At 39.3% G+C, this 22,603-nt stretch overlaps 1 protein-coding gene across 2 annotated transcripts in view; it reads left to right on the forward strand.

Annotated features, from left to right (window-relative positions):
* The first annotated feature begins 621 nt into the window (after window positions 1-621).
* LOC128733490 (catenin delta-2) overlaps window positions 622-22,603 on the forward strand; it is a 58,432-nt gene continuing 36,450 nt past the window's right edge. The window contains exons 1-2 of one of the 2 annotated variants that reach the window (XM_053827109.1): window positions 622-991; window positions 21,577-21,606. The gene's annotated coding sequence lies outside the window, so the exon portion shown is untranslated. Of the gene's footprint in view, window positions 992-4,234; window positions 5,321-21,576; window positions 21,607-22,603 lie in introns of those variants that run through there. The other variant, XM_053827111.1, reaches the window with a different exon arrangement.

The following is a 22,603-nucleotide window of genomic DNA, read 5'->3' on the forward strand; positions in this document are numbered from 1 at the left end:
TAGTCGCGTGAGCTCAAAATTATAGCGAATTTGTTTATTCAATTCGGATTAGAACCGGATAAATTTTTTCTGTTCATTTGCTCCTGTCTGACGGATAAAATTCATCCAGTTCCAACCCGGATTGAATAAACAAATTCGCGATGGTCGGGTATGAAAATTTGAATACCCGAGTCTGACCCGTACCCGATTAAGCAAATATTTAGAAACCCGTACCCGACCTGAACCCGCAAGTTTTTTTTTATTCCAGAACCCGTCGAGCATCGCCAGTTTTTATTATAAGATACACTTTCATATTTGGGGAAAGAGCGTCTTTTTTAGCAACACCCGTGATTGCACGCAATCACCGAAGCGAAAGTTGAATGCGGCAAAAAAAACGTTCGGTAAAAGAGGTAAAAGAAAGTTCTCCGGTCTGCGCTTCAACCCTGCTTCAACCGAGTTTGTTTCCTTCTGCTTCACCGCTTTTGCTTTAAACAGTATGTTCCATTTCATTCTATCACACTAGATACAATCGGTAAAAATAAGAAGGAGCAACCTAGTCGTTCTCTTTCCCACGGTCGTTTTCTCTCTCAAAACACAAATGGCGACTCCTCTTTCAATAAAAGTGATAGTCTTCTGCGGCGCTCCTAGTTCGGGTGGAATTTTTCGATAAAAAGTTTTCCAAATTCTGCTTCAGTTAGCTGCATTCGATGCAGCCTTGTGAACAGCATTGATTGAAAGTGAATATAATTGAATTACAGGTGATAACGACGTTGAAAAGTGGGTTTCCAGTTCCAGTGAAAAGTGATTTTTGTCCAGGGTCGGAAGTGTTGAAGGTGTATGTGTAGCATTTTGAGCAGTCGATTAAGAGTGGAAGAATCACTGCCGGTGCATTGTGTATGAGTGTTGAATGTGTTGGTGAAATTGCGATCGTTTCGTCACGAGAAAACTACAGCTCTCGCCTGGTGGAGAGCTGGATACACGACACGAGTGCCACCGCTGGCATCTTCGATCGGTGAGTGTTTTGATTGTGATTTTATTCATCTATATTGTGCTATCTCTTTTCTTCCTGTGGTTTTTGGATTGCATTGCTGGAATGTGGGTGAGACGATGGCATAGTACAATGAAGTACTCATTCATGACCAGTTCACCGAGGGTTGGTGTTTACGCATAGTGGGTTTGTTTTTGTTTAAGTTCCAGCCAAGTTTGCCAGAATGCTCTAAAACAAAAGCGCATACTAAAGGCATTAATGGTTGGTCTAATATGGTAAGCCAATAAAATTTATTTTATGATGTGGTTCGGCTGGTCATCAGTTTTTGGGCCCTGAGTCAGAAACGCACAATAAAGATACAAATCGTTTTTGTTACCACAAAATTAGAAATTGACTAGCAAAAATTTTTGTGATAAGACTATGGACTGGAAGGTAGGGGGTGATTCCGAAAATTCTGAAAACGATCATCACGAAAAGTGGCCAGGTTTTGAGCGCTAATAACTCGGATATTTCTCAACCAATTCGAAATATGATTATATCAGTCGATCAGGAATTAAAAATATAGTGAAAACTATTTTTGAAATTTTCCTATTGAAAAATGTATAAGCGTCAAGTATTGTCACAATCGATGAATCAACCACTCACGTGTAAACACATTTTTGCTTCTCAGATCTGGACGACAATGTACACCTACGATTTCAATCCTTTCCATATCTGAAAAATAGTGACGAGATCCTCCTGTTCCAATAGACCACGAATAATTTTGCTTATGTCAACCTAAACGACCTAGAGACCTAGTCAACCTAACGTAAAATGTCTTCTCTCTTCAACGATCACGTTCAACAATTTGTACTGATAGTTTATTAGAACCTAATTAAAATTGGAGTCTCGTGCGGAAACTCAAATGACGGAATATAAAATGTGTGCATTGTGGCATTAATGCCACAGGTAATTTTGCAGGAAAGCAGGTAATTTCGATCAGCTCCTAATTTCGATCACTCAACTGAAGTAGTCGGTTTTGAGAAGATGGAATCAAAAACCGTAGTTAATGAGAATCCTCATGTTCAAAGTTGCTCTTGGATTTTGAATTCAATTTTTTTTAATTGGTTGAGTGATCGGAATTAGAAACTGATCCGAATTACCTGTGTTCACGGTACGTACATTAAAGTATACACGCGGCAAATTTCATGCCAATCCGTCAAATCTGCGTCTTATTAGTGCTTCATAATTCTAGAGCAAATGTTTCGAGACTTTACTTTCAGCCTTACAAAATCAAATATCTTCTACGAAAACGATGTTTTGGCAAGATGGGCCGTCATCGGTCTCAGCCAAAGTTTCAGGGATTAAGGGATTACAATGGCTGTCTGGCTGACTGTTGTTTCAGCTCACTATAGTACACAATTAGGAGTTCCGCAGCATGATTCTGTACGCATAAATGGAGACCTAAACGGTTTAACCTATATTATATGCGTTTATTTCGACACTTTCATGACATTATCATGTTTGCGTCTACTTGTTTAGCGAATGGTCACATTGTTTTCAACTGAACAAAAACGACTATGACGGCCAATCTGTTTAAAGCCTAATTTTTATTTGCGGATTATGCTCTCAGGAGGATACTGACATTCGAACTTCTATGCAGGAGACTTCCATGCTGTCCATGCAGAAAGGGAGTCCAGTCTTTCATTCATTCATTCATCCCAGGGTGCCAACATCTTGTGAACCTCAAACATGGCGTAGTTATCGTGGAACAGAAGAAATAGGTGACTTCAATATGTTCAAACAAAACAAGACATCTTAGATTGAATCGCGCTCTAATTAAAACGAAAAGTTGAAGGCTGACGGTCCAAAAACACCCCGTTGGCGGTGTTGTGGAATGCATTATGTCTGAAGCTGCACATACATGAAGCATGTTTGTCATAACTGTAAGCAAACTGGACACAGAGGGTTTCGTCGACTTGGTAAAATCTTATGCACTATTACACTTGAAGATATCACCAAAACTGTAACTTTGAATGTAACTAACAATTACAAAAATTTGTTCGGTCTGGACTGGATCAAGTTGTTTGGAATATGGGACGCTGCGCTATTCGCAATTTACAACCAAGTCTATGATGGTGCTAATCAATTTTCTACAGTGTACTGCAATTACTCTGAACTTTACTATTGTCAAATGCTTACCCGGTTTAGTCGGTTTAAAATTATGTTTTCAAATTAGCATATATTTTTGTAAGCGAATGTTATATGAAGCATCTAGTTTAGTATCAAATGCCGTGATATAATAAATTAAACACATTGTTTGAATGTGGTTTGAGTAAAGAACCGCAGTTTTCATTTTTTGTTGCGTTTCTCCGCCACTTTTTGGTTCATCGGACAATGGATAGAAGTACCGGTCCGAATATAGGAAATGTAATAGGAAAATGCTGTACTTTTATACTGGAAGCTCAAATTATTCCAAGGGGTTCTAGTTAGAACGGAAACAAAAGTAAATATTCATCCAGTCAGCACTCATCTGAAGCAATCTGAATGAACAACCTGCACGGCTAAAAATTATTTCCCTGACAATGTAAAACGCTAGAACATTCATGTTTGTAGAATACATATTTCAATATGGTCCTGCATCTAACTTATTTCTGTGGTTTAATTTATGCCGTAAAGTTTTAGGTAGTTGTCATTCAGATTAACATGAAACAAAACATGAACGGTTTAGACTAAATCTGATGAATTCCTTAGGCAAAGCATCAGGCTGAAATAGCCTTTAGTCTTTTAAATGTCTGGAATTCAATGAAATGCTGGTAGAGTAAGAGAAATCATTTCTCATCATTTCATTTCATCATTTCTGGTTACCACAATGGTGACTGGAAATCGCCGGATCTTTCACAAATCGGTGACGTAGCCGCCCGATAGTTGAATAATTTATTTCAGTGCACTTTGTTCCGCAATCGATAGCATTCATGCCAAGAGCGACCGCGTTCATCGGTACTGCGAGAGCCCTTGTTTCGAGAGCGAAAGAGTAACATCACACCGAAGAAATACACGCAGATTGCTGCCGACCAATCAGGTTGACAGTAGGAAAAAGACAGGAAGAAAACTATGAACCATCACAGAAGCAGAGAGAGGAGAGCTCAAACAGCAGCAGTAGTAGGAAAAGGCAAATACTTTGACAAGAGCGACGTCGACGACAACGTTTTTCCAGTTTTCGATTGCAAAGTTCTACGGTACTACGTTATCTCTTGTAGACGTTCCGACAATTTTCTGATCTCAGTTAAAACTCCAAAAATCGTTACCTATCCAATCGGAATTGAACGCCGTATTAACCGTGCCAGTTTTCAAGTTTGAAGCTTCGAAAGTTGGTGTTCCTCTAATATCAGCCAAAAGAAAACGGGATTTTCTCTTCGTCTAACAAATGACAGCAAAAATTTAGGTGTGTTTCGCTGGCCGAAGCAGGCAGAGACAGAAGAAAAAATCGCGACATCAATTTTGCGGAAGAATCGGAGTCAAGTGGCGACGCGGAGGTCGGTCTCCCAGTGGGAAAAGTTTCAGTGCTCTTCCGGGAGGCTGTTCGTAAAAGTGAATTACGATTGATTTTTCTCTTCCGTCAGCTCGCCGGAAACTTTCCAAGAAATGTAAAATTTGTTTATCGTCTACGGCCGCAACTACGCAATCGGAGGATAATCTAGGGGCGAATTATTTTTAAAGTTTCATGCATTTTTAAATCACCGCCAATGATAGTGAATGCTGCATCTGTGAACGAGAAAATGTGAAACAGCAAGCACAGCAAAAACGAGAGTACCGTACCGTCATCATCAGCATCACCATCGCCATCAGCACCATCACCGTCGTCATCAACAGCTTCGGCTTCAACATCAGCAATATACTAACAGTAGCTGAAACTGCATCAGTACCATAGCCAGTTTGTATAGAGACGTGTAAAGTGTGTATGCATATGTGGTGTGATGTGCTTCGTCAGTGAGGGTGTGGTAGACAGCACTGCGAAAGGTTCCAAAATTGTATGCTAGGGGAAGTGAAGTGATGTGTAGAAGCTGGGTTTCGTTATAGGGGTTTACAAAGGAAGTATTGGAGTAGTGCGGAAGGATCAAAGAAAGGTGTTCTTGCGTGCAGAACCACGATAGAGAGCGATTAGAGCGGTGTTTGGTTCTTTTCATATACTGGCCGGCAACCGCAAAGGTCGTTAGGAAAAACGGTTCGGTAGTGTTTCATGGTTTGTAGTTTGTATTACAACATCTCGGATGGTGACTGGTAATTGAAACGCACCATTAAAGGGAAGCCCCAAGAATCACTTAGCTGATAAAATTTAATGAGAATCAAACCACAACCGAATCAAGTTTTAAGGTAAGATCAGAGGTAAGATCAGGAACATTTCCTCCTGCCACAAATCAGTGTTTGTATTGTACATGAATACCTAATAATTGAAAGAAACTAGCCTTAATTTTAAATTCGTGAATGTAACGAATTTTAAAACAACGCAGTTTATGTTTGAATTGCGCACATGCATAATAAGAGCACTCCACTGATGAAAAAACTTGCAATGGAATTTCCTTATGGTTTATTTTAGTGCCATTTGATTGAAAGCACTTAAACCATGAAAATGTCAATCAATTAATATAGTCGCCGTAGTCGTTGCGCAGTTACTAGTTAGTCAACGTTTAAATAATGTGATTAACTCATTTTCCAACGGCTTGTAATGATTGAAAAGTGCTCGAGTACTTTTGGTTTAAGGCTACGAGAAATTTTTGCTTTCTTCAAACCTAAACAGAGTTGATGTTCTGAAAGTAAAAGTGTGCTTAAAAATATGATGGTCCATTTGTACAACTATTATTGGATCGATAGGGTATTAAAATTGCGTCGATTCGCGTCTCTGCCGGAAAGCGAGTGTAAAATTGGGTCTCAGCTTTTTTCATGAACAATCTTTCTAGATGTGAAAACCGTGCGTTTTCTACTCAAAGGGGCGGGATTCGTTGCATATTGTACTCGGTTGAATGCCTGCGCCGTACGAAAATGTTGATTGTGCATTCAACCAGTATGATACAACACGTTCCTAATATCGTGTTGAGAAATATTTTTTCTGTCTCAAAATATAACCTTTGAATTCTTTTTGCACGTGAACCTAGAGCAATACTAGGGAAAAATCAAATGATGAAACATTGCTACAGATTCAAATGATACGACAAGAAATCATTACAACATGCCAGTAATGGGTTATTTTATTTCTCTAAATTATTGGACTCCGCAATATATAACGCAGGAACTGACTCACTTATTCTACTTCTACACTATTTTCAATAGTGACTACGTAATATGTAGAAAACCGCTGCAATTCGTCAATTTTCAGGATGTCAAGATGTATGAATTTCTCTATTACTTCATATCATTCCGATCGTTCCCCATCCAGCTTCACCTCAGCACCAACACCATTTGGTCTTGCAACAGAGTCTTTTTTGCTTTTATATTTCTTTGGGAAGGTTTTCGCATTGAAGCAAATAACAGCAGTATAAGCAGAACGCTCGCTGCCTATCGCATAGCAGCTTTCACATGCTTTCGTGTGTATTCGGATGCGTTCGTGTATTTTCGTTGAAGTAGCATATAGGGTAATGTCGTCGTGGTTGGGCCACGTTTTGGAATTCGCCCATAAGTTACGTTTCAAAAGGAATTTTGGAAATCTAAATACATCGTTGCACAGGTCTAAGAATAAGGTATATTTCCGGAAAGTTTTGAGATGATTGCTTGAAAAATAAAAAAGTTATAGTCATTTACGTGAAGACAAAAAATGTCATAGTCGGGCCATGTTGTACAGGTTGGGCCACCGCAGAAAATCTAAGACATACGAATTGAAATTCTATATAGAGACATTAAAAGAATGAATTCCGTGAAGAACGGTTCATATAGGTACAAATACGCTATTTTTATTTGCATTTTTGCGAAATTTTGGCGATGTTGTAAAATCAATATTGCTCCAATCGCCTTTTCCGTAGTGTACAACTACAATAAAAAAAACAACAAAAATCTAGGTTTTTATCGTACTAATTTTGCTTTATTTCATCACATTTTACGTGATAGACATTCTCTAGCGATTATTGCGCTTCTGCACTTAAAATTATGGTGGCCCAACTATGACTACTCAAGTGGCCCGACCTTTACAAATAGCGTTTTTCTAGTATTTAACCTTAGCCTTGCCAAACTCCTTACTGGAGGGGCTTTTTCTATAGTCTTCGTGTGCAGCACAACACACTTCATGCATTTTCCAAATTTATCTCGATAATTTCATTTCATGAATCATTTATTGGAGAAAAGTTCATTGCGCCTGGAAAACTTTTTTTGTAAGATTTAGTCACTGAATTCAGTACAGGTGTTTTGAATACACGATTGAAACTCACAATATTGTGAAAAGTTAGCTATCACAGTAAGAAGTTTTACAATGGTTGTAGCATAGATATCATGAGTTACTAAAACTGTAAAATCGTGATGGCCCAACCATAACAGTGGCCCGACGATAACGACAATACCCTACGTGTTTTGATTTCAACTTCCACTTCTGTTCTCTGCTATCGCCCCTCGGGAATTTTTGAGCTCAGATCCTGAGTACATTCTACTCCCATAGTGAGAAAAACAACACATGATTTCAAGATCCTAGTATACTTTTTATGAAAATACACCATGAAGAATAATCATGATATCACGCATTTCTTGCGATGATATTCATGATCTTGTTTTGCCTGCTTTGTCGATTTAGTCATGAAATCATTAATAAGCAATGATTTCATCGAATTTCAAACTATGATTGCACGACTTTTTTCGCAGAAATAGAATCAGCTTGTCAGAGTTGGAATGATTCGGTGGATTGCCACATACAGCTGCTTGCTCCCTGCTTTTTTAAGTAACCATTTTTCAGCTCACTAATGGACATCTTAACCTCCTTATTTGTTTATGGGTCCGCAGCTTGAGCGTCATTTATGAAAAAAACGAGCAAAACTTAATTCGGCAATATGAATCAAAATGAAATGAATCAAAACTGAACCAAATTGATCGTGGCATGCCTGTCCGAATGATCTGAAAAGTGTCGACAGCCAATCCGGACATGACATGACATGACATCCGGATCTAGGAGCAGCCTGTCGCATTGGCGTATCTCCAGGTGTGCTTTAGAATATTCGAACATAGAAAGAACCATTCTTCTGGTTACGACGAAATTTACAAATCTCAAACCATCATCAGTGGTGGACCAATATGTATGTTTTTCGATGGAAGAAATATTCTATTCCAACCTATGCGTTTGCATCTATGATTTTTACATCATCACTCTCTACTCCATAAGCCGGCTCGAGTCTAGCATCATCAGATAGGTCATTTGTCGTTACGTAGATGTTGACAGATTAACTGAAACTCACTGAACGAAATAAAAATAGCACCACCCAATTTTTTCCTCCATAACAGATAAATTTCCGTCGTCTCAATGATTTCCTATAATTTCCCCTAAATTGTGTAACAGGTAATCAAGCATGAACTCAGTTGCATCCTCTATTACAATTACATCTCCAGCATTTAGCTACGTAGTCCCCCGACTTCATTTTCTTTGCAATCCATGCCAAAGGAAGCTTTTCCCCGAAAAGAAAAACCTCCCCATCCCATGACTGTTCCGCCACCAATGTTCCTGCTCATCGTAACTTCCGGATCATTGCGCAAATCGTGCCAGTAGAGTACTGCCAGCAACCTGGTCCATCAAGATTGAACTTTTTTTCATCCGAAAAAATAACATTCTTCCATTCATCGGTCCAAGAAGAGATGTACTTTTCTGCGAATTTGAAGCGATTTGAAGCTTATGTAGTTCCGTCAACTTGGGTTTTCCAAGTCATTTACGCCACTCCAAGTTCTCATTGCCTGAGCGAAGTTGTTGTATTCGCCGTGTAGTGACCGAAAGTTCCAATTCTGCGCGAATTTCTTCTCTGGTTCACAGAAATTCTACGTATTCTTCGTTTATCCTTTGGGAAGAGCTTGCTTTCCACGTTTCTCGATACGGTTAGGTTTTTTTTACCATTTTTAGGTAGCTTTAAACAGCCGTAGAAAGGCCTGCATCACGGTTAGGATTTCATTTTATTTTTTTCCGCGAACGTAAGATATACTTCGATCAACCCATACTGACTAAATCGCTTGGGAAAAATCGTTCTCATTCTCAAATAAACATACTTTGACTCAAGTTCTACTGTTGTGAAAACCAAAACAAGGAGTTGTCAAATGAGAGCCAAGGTGTTTTTTACATGGTGGTACTATTTTATTTCACTCAGTGTATTTTATGAATTTAGCGGTAACAAGTACATGCATTCTCTATAGAAACATCATTTTTGTTTTTTATTTAAATAAACTGATGAAATAAGATTGAATTAGGTACGGTCACCTAAGTCAAAGTTCACAGTTTAATTTCGTGCATCGATTCACAATAATATGGTTCGGCTACATAAACATTCGAAGCAGTGTACCAGCCAGTGATGTCTTTTAGTTTATCCACCAGCCGTGCGATTTTGGAATGACTTCCTTTGGAGTTGTTCTTTCTTCTTTTTATCAGGGAAATTCAATGCGAGCGCATCGGTGTATTGTGTGCACCCGAGCCTGAGCGAAAATCCTCGGACATGTTCTTTGCCTAGTTTCAGTTGGCAACGATTTCAGCGAATGCATTTTGCCGTTGCTATCCTTTATCAGATATCCGGAAAAATTTAGCCATAAAAAATCTAACCAAGTCTGGCAGCGGGGTTATAAAAGTTGAGTTCTGTTCTACATCATCGTAGGAGACAACTTTTCGATGTCATCCGTTCTTGTTTTCGTCTTCACAATACACAACACTGTAACTGCAGTTTGAGAAACTTGATATCGTGCCGAAAGAACACACTTAAGTTTAACAACTGTACTACCAGTTCCTGCCGGGGGAGTTTTCCCCCATTAGTGCACGATAACTGCGAAAAAAACACTCATAAGCATCGTTCCACACTGAAGCTCTATCAGCAGAGCAGATATGTGTGTCACCGCGAAATTTACTTCGTTACCTCGGTGTGTGCCCTTAGTTTACACCGAGAATTGCAACGCTTGGAAACGGATTAGAACTTTTTAATTAAGGATCAAGTATCACAACTGTAGTGAATTTCCGGAAACAGATCTCAATGCGGTAGAAAAGTGCTACGTTGCTAATGGCTGAAGCCTCACTCTTCCCAATTCCGGTACATATTTACTCTAATGCTGATTCGGTGCGGAATCGTTCTGCGCTCTGTTGGTACCTAGCATTCATCAATTTCATTGGCTTTTAGCTGGCGGCGAAAGTTTACACACAAGGCCCGCACCATTCTGTAGGGAACATTATAAAAATGTTCCTCCGTGACTTCTAGCATGGCAAGTGTGGTACCACATGGATGGAATGTAAATGAACAGGTTTGCTTTTAGGAAAATTATGCGGAACTCTCCCGTGTTGATAATATATTGCGAGCGCAGTAACTATTGAACTTGTGCGAATTATTATACCTTGTCGAAATTGTATATCTTTTTTCCTAAAGTACTTCTTGTGGGTGATTCAAGCCATTTTCATCCTGGTAAAAAGCTTCTGCGAATTCAGCTTGTTCGATTTGGAAGTTAAAATATTCCGTTCGCCTTCAGGCTATCTTCAGCAAGCAAGATTGACATTAGTATTCACGAATTGATAACTTATTGGGCATTCGAAATATCAGGCCAACTAATAGTAGCTATTCGACAGAGAAGAATGAGAACTTGAAGGACACGGGAATCATCAATTTTCTTCCAAAATGACCATGGTAAATGCAATCAGATGATTTCATCCCTGCTCACTGGTTTCCATAAACACACGTACAACCTGTATAATGAGCTTGTTGCTAAGCTATCATAGTACATCGATGAATTTCATACTGCAGCTTGCTTCCTATCTCGACGTATAGCTTGAATGCTTGTTGCTCCCAAGAGGAAAGGAAACGGTCGAAGACAATATGATAATAGTGTCATTCCAATCAAATTCCAATATTCACCCTGTCTACTGTTATGCTACTGGTGTTGTTGCTGCTACGGCTCTGCTACTACCGTTGTTGCGGCAGTTCAACGACAGAAAAAACGAACCAAACTGTCTGTTCCGGCATTGTTGGCGCTATTTTCCGCACCCCGCCTTATAGTCCATCGGACAGACATGTATAACACGCTCTATTACAACAGATTCGACCATTTCGAGGAAATGACATTTTCGGTTCGAATGGTTCTGGTTTTTCCGCGCGTCGTTGTCATTTCCGTCGAGCTTGAATTTTACACACATACACACACACAATGGGGGGATGCCTACTAGCCCGGTTAGAACAACATCCTTTATTCGGTATTTCTGCTCCGTATGCTCCTGTCGTAAAGAGACAGCAGCTTTCCGTTCCCAGGAAGTCTCCGGCAATGTTACCTAATGGGACCACGAGAAATGCGAAGGCTGAGTTTTTATGCTAAACTGACTCATAAATGCATCTTCGTTACCGGATGTCTCTGTGCCGTTCAGGTTCTAATATCGTCACTGGTGGTGCCATTGCCAGTGGCTCATGTGCACAAGATATTTGGTCAATGAGTGTACTCGTGGTTTCTGTCATGATCATAAAACGGTGTCAGTAAAATTCTACTATTGTATTAGGTTGCAGTCCTTTAACACTATTGCACAATAAAAATTTCTATTACCAGTAGTAGTGGTAAGAATCACCACAAAAAATAAATTACAGTTTATCCTTAATTTCGCCTGAAAATAAAGCAAGTCATCACCAATTGAACGGAATATAACAGCGGAAGCTGTCTTTCTACGTTTTTATTTTATCGGAAAAAATCCCAACTTTTCTCCAACAAACCTTAATCAGATTGCGAACACACTGCGGATTCAAGATAACGAAATTTGTTTCTGGAATAGGAGCGAAGTAGACCTTTCACCGTTTTGCTCCAACAGGATCGGTATGGAATGGACCAGAGCCGTCAAATGAAGAATGGCAAGGAGGCACCCAAACGAATGCGCGCGGGCAGAAAAAAAGAAGCGGAAAAACAACAAACCACCTGATAATAAGATAATCTCTTCATGTTTTAGCCGTCCATTTCCGACTTGTTTCACGTATTACTCGTACCATTTTGCACACTCTTGCCGCCAACACCCGATACGTGCTTTTCGATTTACTTGCTCCTCGTAGACGTGAACAGGACAACCAGAACGGACGGGAGTGTGAATCTCCATCTCGAAATAGATTATCCCCTTTGGATTTTCCCGCGAGCTGTAGCATTTTAAGTAGGGAATGAATAGCATTAGTGTTTGCAGTTTTTAAGGTAAATCTCTTGGTTGTAAAACACGGGCCGTAAAAGAACCTTATCGGTCAGTGGAGGGCTTATAGCTTCCGACCTGTTTCATTGTTTTGTTTGATCACAAGGATTTTGCTCCAAGGACTACACAATTTGGGAAGCCATGCGTGCTGTTTTTCCTGAAAATCAGTGGAGAGGTCTCGTTTACTACCATTTTCGTCGAACTCTTATTTTTTGGCATCAATACAAGTATTGCGTTTGTGACGAGAGAGCGAGTAATTATCGTTACGATCTATGATCAACATCATAGTCTCTACATTTCATTAAGAAAAAAGTGTGTTTCAGTATTGTCTTTCGAAAAATTCAGGTTTGTGAGCCGATCCTTGATAATCGACTATTTAAAATTGAAATTTGAACTTGAGTGGCGAATTTGTCATGAAAAATAATTGTAATTTTTAAAAGTTTTCATAGTTGTCATTTGTGGTAAAAACACAAAAAAGCTACGACGGATTGTTTCACGTGACAAATTAAATCATATACGAACGCATCTCGATTAAAAATTCGCTGTATTCTGGTCAAAGAGCTGTCCGTAGTTGGTGTGTCGAAGTTGTATTCTCAGCATCGAATTATTTCGCAATGCCCTAGGATGCCCGTACGCTCAGATCAATCGCCCCCAAAATAGCAGGACAATCGATTCTTCCCTGCAAGGTATCGACAGCAAACAGCGCTCTTACTATGTTCCTTCATATCTGCAGTGTCTCGGTATCTTGGCAAGTGGAACGGGTTCCGTCATGGTGGACCATTGAGAGCAAATCGTAAAAAGTGGTGTTGAGCCGACTCAATCCTTTCCATCCCGTTTTGGTAAAATAGATGCCAGACAACGGAACCGTATTCGAGAGTCAAATGGATGAATGAAAGTTAGGCATTTACGTCAGTGAAAGCCTTAGCGATGCGAAAGACGAATCTCAAAGTTCTGGATACCTTGTCCACAATGTAGGAAATATGTCGTTTAAACGATAGCTGACTTTCCAAAATAACGTCGAGATCCTTCACCTGATCCGTCACGTTGGATTTCGGTACCACAAAGCTTGCAGTTAAAAACTTTTTCAGGCTGTTCAGATTGCACCAATTCAGAAATGTTTCAAGTTCTCGTTCTCGTGCATTAGAAGTCTAAAGAAGTCCGCTCGTCGGATACGCCTTGGTGGAACGTTGAGTCGAGGCTGTCCTAACATCTCCGGGCTATCGACATTGTTTTGCAGGAGGTCGAAGATAAATAGTCGTTGCAACATACTCCTCCTATTTGCCAAAGTGGGCAGACGTATTAGGGCGCAACGGTGCTCGTAGAGAGGCAAACGGACTGAGTCATTCTAAGGCATTCGAAGAGCGTACCGGATGAAATTACGCTGGATTCGTTCGATCCGGTTGATTTGAACTGCATGGTAGGGCGCCCATACGCCAATATCCCGCACTCAAGAATACTGCGCACAATCGAACAGTAGAGGGACTTTAGGCAGTAGACATCCTGCTGCTGTGTATTCCGTTTGATAAATCCTAGTACAGCATAAGCTTTAGCAGTAGTAACTGCGACGTGCTGCGCAAAACAAAGTTTGCTATCCAGAAGAATGCCCAAATGTTTTACGGTATCGACTCGGGTGATACTGGCTGTTTCCATCTTATAGTCGAACGAAGTGATCTGTCTTTTTCTGCAGAATGAGATGACATTACATTTCTGCACATTCACGTCCATTCCGTTCAGAGTGCACCGATTTAGTAACGAATCAATGTCAGGTTGTAATTCGCAATAATCAACTCTCGAAGTTATTACACGGTAGAACTTCAGGTCGTCGGCACACATACACTTAGGGGATACAACTGTAGAGCACAAATCGTTCACAAACAGGATAAATAGCAATGGGCCCAGATGGCTTCCTTGGGGCAAACCTGATTACATTTCAAATGGAGGGGGATTGGCTCCATTTACACGCACAAACGCATTCCGACCGGTAAGGTCAGCCACACAGGAAATCCCATTCTGTCTAGCTTCGTTACGATTAGCAGGTGCGGCACCCTATAAAAAGCTTTAGCGAAATCAACATAAATCGCATCGATTTGCTGTCGCTTTTCAAGCGCTCTCGCTCTCGTCAGTGTTGAAACATACGCCATCAAGTTTGTGATCGTCGAACGTTTTTTCACGAATCCATGCTGCCATTCCGAGATAATATGATGAACCTTCGGGTAAAGCGAATCATGGATAAGGCCTTCACAAACCTTTGGTAAACAACTAAGAATAGGGATATCGCGGTAGTTCGTAACGTCATGGGTACTACCTGCTTATGGACAGGTGTAATTGCAGCAGTCTTCCAAACACTCGGAAAAATTCCTTCCGTCATACGTGGATTAAAAATAATCGTTGCAGGAATTGCAAGTTTTGCGGACCAGTTTTTGAAAAGAAGCGGTGGCAGGTTGTCAGGTCCGGCGCCTTTTGCTCTATCAATTGATTGTAGCATCGACGCCACATCGGTGATCGTAAAGTTGAACAGCGGCATTAAGTCTTTAAATTGTCGGCAAAGGATAACCGATGACCTTTCAGTACATGGTTGACATCATTGAAGTACAGCAGAAAGATTAACGTTTCCAAATGATTACCTTGTGGGATCCCAGACGAGGCCGCATACGCATTTGATTGGAAACCTGCAACTATCACGAGGTAGGAACTGAACCAGAGCAATACAGTGCCGCCGATTCCGAAAAAAAGCCAAAGCCTGGGTGCTAATTCCGTTATCGAAATTTGACCTTCTGTTTTCGTATGAGACTTCGCAACCAGCTGTTAGAATATAGGACAGTGCGGGGTCAGTGCTACGATCCTATTGACTCTAACAGCCTCTCCCAACCGAGATTCGAACATACGACGACTGGCTTATTAGACCAGCGTCTTACCTCGAGGCCAACGGGGAGGCCGTCGATTCCAAGTTCTTCCAATTTAGCAATCGCAAAAGCATGACTGATTCTATAGTGTACGAAGGTACAAAAGGTGATTCGTGCGGCGAATGCATTGTATTTAGTACTTCGCAACATTTTAAAATAATTCGAACAACCATCATCTATGAACGGCATAAACGTTAAATGATTCACGTTATCATTTATTGACCCATAACGATAACCTAATTAAAAATCAGTGCCCTGCCGATGCCAATAAATTGTAATTAGCAGATTAGATAAGAACCGTTAAAATCCTGGTCTACGTGATCTTTGTAATGAGATGCATTGTTTCCATACTTGTTTATTTTATTATGCACTGCCAAAGAAGATAATTCCAAAAAAGTCAACGAGTATTGAGCAAAGGATAATGACGAAAGGAATTCAATTTTATATACCGTGACCGCACATAATTGCGATCAGCTCCTAATTCCGATCACTCAACCTAAATGGTCAATTTTTAGAAAATTGAGCCAAAATCTGTAGTAAATGAGCACGCTTAGTTATTGTGTTATGTGTTTATGTGTCAGTTGTTGAAAAATGACTGCCTTTGGGGCACCATGCACTTCAAAATAAAATTAATTCGACAGGCAGAAGCAAAAAACGTCATCAAAATGTATTTTCTTAGCCGAAGTGCTAAGCGTACGATCAAATTTGCTAAGATCATAGCAGCGTGAAAACATATTACCTTATTCGGTATTCTATGATAACAAATAGATACAAGCATATATAACCGTTCTGCATCAAATTTGGCTGAAAAATACTGAATTTGCGGAATTTATTCCATTACAGTAATTGATCGGAATTATAAACATAATTTTTTTTTCTGCTTCTAATTCCGATCACTATATCAAAGTTAAAAGCTGGCAAAATGCAAGCTAAAGAAGTTACTATTTGGATTTTAGGATTGATTGCAACGTGATAACATGGTAGGATTATCGAAATTTTTTGACGTAGGACTACGTCTTACGGCAGGGTGTCAACCGAAATTTGGAATTAAGCTACCGTCACGAAAGAATGAAAGATTATGAACGGTAATAGCTCTTCCAATTTAAAATGGATTTTGATCATAAACGATGCAGCAATTGTATGGCTTTTTTGAAAAGATTGTTTGCCAATCGCTAAATAGTGAAAATTAACGAAAGCTTTCAACCTAAAAATTCTCCATACATTTTCCGTACGATGGTCTTGCTTCCCAGACACGGACGACCATTACACATACCAAGCTTGTGGCTTGTGCTGATTAGCATAAGCAAGCATAAGCATAGGCACAAGCATAGGATTCCGCCCGTGTGCTGCTACTCCGTTATTGACCAGGACCGATGAAAATTGCAGAATGATGGCTGGAAAAAGCATGCTAAGGACAGCGCACTGTTCCTTTTTGTGCAACCTTATCAGGTCCCTGCGTGCTGATCAATACAGACGCCGGCTACGTCCGAATGAGGGTCCTGGTGGGATAGGAATGAATGTTACTCCAATACTTGTTCCTAATAAAGACCAGGGAATCCGCAGCATCTTCACAAGCATCAAGCTTGTGACTGCTGCTGATTCAAGACAAAGAAGCAAAATAAACTTGCGTGTTTTTTGTTTACTACAGAGCACAGTATAGCTAGGTGCTACATTGCGATTTGGAATTTTGACCTTCTGTTTTTATACGACAGATTTCGTAGCCTGTAAGAATACGGGACAATTATGCTACAAATCCTTTGACTCTTTCAGTCGAGATTCGAACATGTGACGTCTAGCTTCCTGATCAGATGATTATAGCAAAAATCTTACAGAATTGTTGCTCAAGTTGATATTTCTATCAAACTTTGTTATAAATGTTTCTACCAAGATTCTATCTCGTTCTGTTACTTATAAATCGCTTTGTCACAATTTGGTTATACAGCAAGACAGAATACTGATTTTTGTTACTCATATGGACATAAACTAGATAAAATTATATCATAATTTGATATATTTGTGATATGCCTTGAGCAAATTTTGTTACAATTTTAGTTATTTCAACTGCTAACGAGACCAAGTTTATAACAAAACGCAAAGGAGACTTTGTTATAAAATACTTACTATCTAGAACTCATCCTATTATAAATTTGATATATTCATTTGATCGGGTTATTAAACCAGTGGCTGCTGGTCAACTGAAAGGCTCAGACGTTTTACTTTTCTAACACTGCAAACAAGCGACAGCGACAGCGCAGTTATGAACTATCTTATTAATGCGTGTTCTTTTAATATAACAATAACATATTATTTTGAGGCCTTAAGTTTTCTCCTAGAACTTTGTTAATAGCTGGATGCGTGAGGCAAATTTCTATATGAAATACTTCGACTTTGGCACTGGTTAAAATATTCGTTTTTGATATCACAAAATAGCTCACCTACCATAAATACGGTACAGCAAGATAATATTATTATTATATTGTTTGTTTTTTTCTCACTTTACGCTACACATATACCAATATGGTGTAAAAAGTTTTCTTTAATATTCGAGGTTTCTTCGCGAAAACCAGCCTCACGTAGTTCTACGCCAACTACGCGGTCATGTCTGGAACACAACCTCTCTGATTTGATTTTTACTATTATTTATGATCAAAGCTTTATGAAAACGTCAAAGTGACCCAATTTTATTGTAATTGTAACAGTTGAACAAAGATAAAAGAAGAGGAAAGTGTTATAATCCGCTTGTCGATCTTTTGAGTACACAAATTTTATGAATATTAAGCTAATGATAATAATGATCATTAACGCAAGCAGAAGATGACTGGTAGGGGGATTATCGTCAAATTACATAAAAGCAATACATTTTAGATCCATTTGGTACGAGTTGACAAAAGTCTTTTGGTTTAACAGCCCATCATGACGTGATCGGAATTAGATACACCTGTGATCGGAATTAGAATCACCCCTTATAATTGATGATCGGAATTAGGTGCACTGATGCATCATACTATGATGCATTTTTTTTAACTTTCGGTAAATAATTTAGGCATTTTAGTATTTTTCCATGAAACATAATTGAAAATACTTGCTAAAGACACATACCGTGTAAATAAATATCAAGGCTATATTTATCAGTAGGGACTCAAAGATGAATCATGGCTTAGGTGATCGGAATTAGGTGCTTTCACGGTATTTGCATGTACAGTGGACTCTCGAAAAAGTTAATCAATTGGGTCGATCTGTTCTCGCGTAGTCCACGCTATATGATGTTCGCGCACATGTTCTGTCCATGCCCGTTTTTATTTAAATTCTATCCGAGTTTGTGCTTTTTCAGCATGTTATCAAAAATCCTGTCGTAACTATCTGTTCGATTAAACTGTTCTTGCAACCTACTAGTACAAGGGTTTAATTTAAAGCGACCAGATTATTTTCAAATTATTGCGGGACATATTGTATATCAACAACAATAATAAAAAATACATGTATTTTCCAGCTGAGTACACTTGTGTTAACAATTCTTCGTTAGTAGAGATTTCCTAGAAAAAACTTAAAGAAAAAATTTTATGCTGCAGGATGCTCCGGGGGTTATTAGCTCCAGGTTTGGAGAAATCGCGTGGATGATTTTTGTTGACTTAACTTACAGGTAATACTATCTGCAAGTTTCATTAAAACAGCAAAGCTAAGAAAAATCTTAATCGTCATATAAGATTATTTTCGCCCTTAAAAGGACGTTTTTGGTAATTGAAGAAATTATTAGCGATTTAGGCTTCTGTTTTCTTTGGCAACAGATCGGCTTGAATGTTCGATAATAAACCACACAACAAACGGTAAATAGCCGTACCGAAACTGCAGACCACGATGCACGAGTTTTATAGCGAGCCAACCGGGAAGCCTCAGCAGTTGTGCGATCCAAAATATTACCGACAAAGCTGTTAGTGACGCTACTTTCTTCTTTTCTCCTTTGGTTGCTTTTCAATAACCACCGTACCGATGGTTTGCTTGGATACGCTTTCATTCGAACACATTTCAGGTGTAATTTTAGTCCATCCCAGTTTCCATGGTTTACTTCAATGGATAGTCCTTTTTCTCTGGTATATGACAAAAAGTAAATCGGTAGACAGTACGAGCGAGGTTGATGCTATTTCAATATCGGTCTGGACAAAGGAGGCAAAGTTAAAATCCCATTCAATTTGAACTCGTGTCACTTGTTTCCAGTGAACCGTTCACCGTTGGCTGCCAAAGAGAATTTACCCAGCTAACGCATTACGCGTTTGTTGCCAAAATCGAAATTTTACTGAACTATGTAAAAAACTCTCAGCTTTCCAGAAAAACAATTCAAAAATGGAGGTCTCTTTGGTTTATACAATATGCAAACACTAAAAAACGAATATTTTCATATTTTTGTGAAATGAGCTTATATTTCCCAGTTTCGCAATAACACAATCTTCTGCCTGTTTACTGGAAAGAGCATCGAAAAAACCTTACAATGCATCAATTAAGTAACTACGCCAAATTACCAAACGCAGCTATGGAGATCAGCTTTGTTTGGTATTGCGAGAACATAAGTCATTATTCATGAATGTAAAGCTATGGCATTTGATTACGTTGTATGCTATTCTAAATTTGAATACCAACCCCTCAGGTTCATGACACCGCGAATGGTATTAATCTTAGATTCAATCTGAATCTAACGAGACTATGTGCACTGGTAAAAGTTGAAGAGCATTGTGTACTATTTGCTGATAGTCAACCATTATTCAAGAATGCGTGATTATCCTTGTCACTGTATTGACTGGAATGATATTTCGAAAATGGATGCTAAATCGCTTGTAGGAAATAAAACCTAGCAGAAATCATTGATCTTTGTTTCGAAACAAAACCTCCGTATTTTTACTATGAATATTTCGTTTTGTTTTTTTTTTTGACCGCAAATGGTATTGTAAAGTCGTATAAAGCGCATGAGAGTATTCAAAATTGGAGTTTGTGCTTTGAATAGAAAGTATCAATTCAAAATTTTAAGACACCTAATAGCAAAGTACTTAGTAAGTAGCTTGCATCTTACAATATTGTATAGTAAGATTGTATATCTATTTTCATTCATACTTTATTTCAAGTTTTAGGCGATTTATACCTGTCTGAAAGTACTCTAGTTTTTGAAACACATTTGGGCGGATAAAACCCTTCGAAGCTTACAGTTTTTAGTGAACCAAATCTTCATGTTCTAGCGCTTAAATTGTCCATACGGAACATTAATTCGTCATTCACAGGATTTTCTTTGTCTAACATAAACAGAAGCCGTGTGCACAAGCTATTCAACTTTCTCACAATCGAGTGTAAGCACCTAGTTTGAATCACAGCACTTATGAAGTCAATAAACGAAGACATCCAGAATCCCATATCATGCCGGTAAACAAAAGCTTTTAAAAGTAGATACATTATCGTCGAGAATGTCCGTCAACATGTGCCGGCGGCACCGATAGGGCAGACACAAATGAAACCATTTTAGCGAAATTTGCTGCGCTTTGTTGTCCCAATTAGTAGCAGCAAACCGGGCGAAGGACGGAGGACGCCAGCAGCGCGTGGATATCGCTATTCGGACAGTTCGCACCCGGTATAACAACAGACAATAAAGAAAGAAAGACACGATGGAAAAGCGGTGGAGGCGTAATTCGGTCGAGGAGCGATGCGAAGCTACTACGAACGTTACACGGTCGACCCAAATGTCCGTCACCATTCACCATCGCACCGTTGTCTGTTGCTCGCTCGAAAGTCGAGAACCATGCATCGCATCAAGTCGAGATGCGATTGATACTTGCCGTCGCCGTCGCCGTCGTCGTCGTCGGTCTTACGTTCAAATGGCAATAATTCACGGATGACATCGTTTCCCGATAACTTCATTGTCCGCTCGAACCATGGCCGGTGACGGCCACGGCTGAGTGCCACGTTTTTACAACAGAAGCCATAACTTTAGCATAAGCAATTTTCCTGTTTAATACATATAGAGCTATTTCCGATCAAATCTTATTAGTCAATTTAATGTTCGTCGGATGTTTAAAACGGAGTTCAATTTTCGTTGCTAATTAGAGTGGGCATAATGCTATTATTACACATAAAGGTCTTAGGTGCGTTGTTTAGTTCAGTTCGTTTTGATTTGATGTCGAATCCACAATACTAATTGCAAAGCCAGCCACTGTCCACCATTTTACACTTGATTGATTATTGTTAGCCTATGGTAAACATTCTGTTAGAACTAAACCAAAATCTTAGTATATCCTTTTTTTTTAGGTTGAAAATATTTTTTCTAGTGCACTTTAATCATGTAACTATATTTATTACCGAAAAACTAATGAGCATGTTTTCTTATTTCTTTTTAGACATATACCGGAATTGAGAGCTGCAATTTTGTAAGTGTTATTAACATCATTAACAACATTTCATCCATTCTAATTCTCAGTATTCGTGTATAGACATTTGTGCTGATTTCTATCAAATGTACTCATAATTGTCATTATTAATGTACATTACCAGCGATTGATTAATATCAATTAAAGAAGAACAAAGAATCATCAGTATTACACCCGGGAGTAGCACACCCCAGTTTTTTCGAGATAATCCATTTTGTAACTTCAGGTGAAACCCCACCAGGAAAACCCATGTAAAAACAAACATTTTCATCTGAAACCAAGAAAAAAAAATCAGATGCATGCTGATGACTTAATTATGTATGTGTCCACGTCAGCTGGTTCGGCAGAACTAAAAAGTTTCCCAACTGTCCGCGGTCATCTGGCATGGCTTTCGCCTGTCGCCAGGAAAAGTTCGCAGTTAACGGCGTCCTCTAGCTGTTCTTCTTCTGCTTTTCCTGCGGACTCTAGTTCAGTGTCTGCTGCAGATTTCGTTCGCTCCTGTCCTCAAAATATGTTAGTTCCACCTCAACCTATGCTTCCGAAACCCTATTTCTATCTGGAGCTTGTGATATTAACGATTGATTTCCGAATTGGAAATGCAAATGTAAGGTCACCAAACCCCAATAATGTATCCAGCTAACGATTAACGAAGACCTGCAGTTATCTCCGCTGCTACGCATCACGTCTCGCAAGCAATAGAACGGATTTCAAATTGAAAATTCATGTTAGCATCGGTAAAGTGATCTGATTTGAGCGCCAAGTATTTCAAAAATCCTAACAAAACCTGGTTGGGAGAGCAACCAAAACCTACCACACCACGATCTGGAAACCCCTAATCTAGCTATTCCAGTCAAGTCCGCTGTAGATTACCGAAGTATAATTGCAATTGACTCGTTACTACCGTCCAAGTCGTCCCGGGCCTGAGTCTAGTGCTGGTAAAGGGATTTCCAAGCCGCCCTCCATGACAAGTATCCTATCAGAAATCAGGTATCCATCG

This window comes from Sabethes cyaneus, chromosome 2, assembly GCF_943734655.1.
Source record: "Sabethes cyaneus chromosome 2, idSabCyanKW18_F2, whole genome shotgun sequence".
In the NCBI taxonomy this organism is placed as follows: Eukaryota; Metazoa; Arthropoda; class Insecta; order Diptera; family Culicidae; genus Sabethes; species Sabethes cyaneus.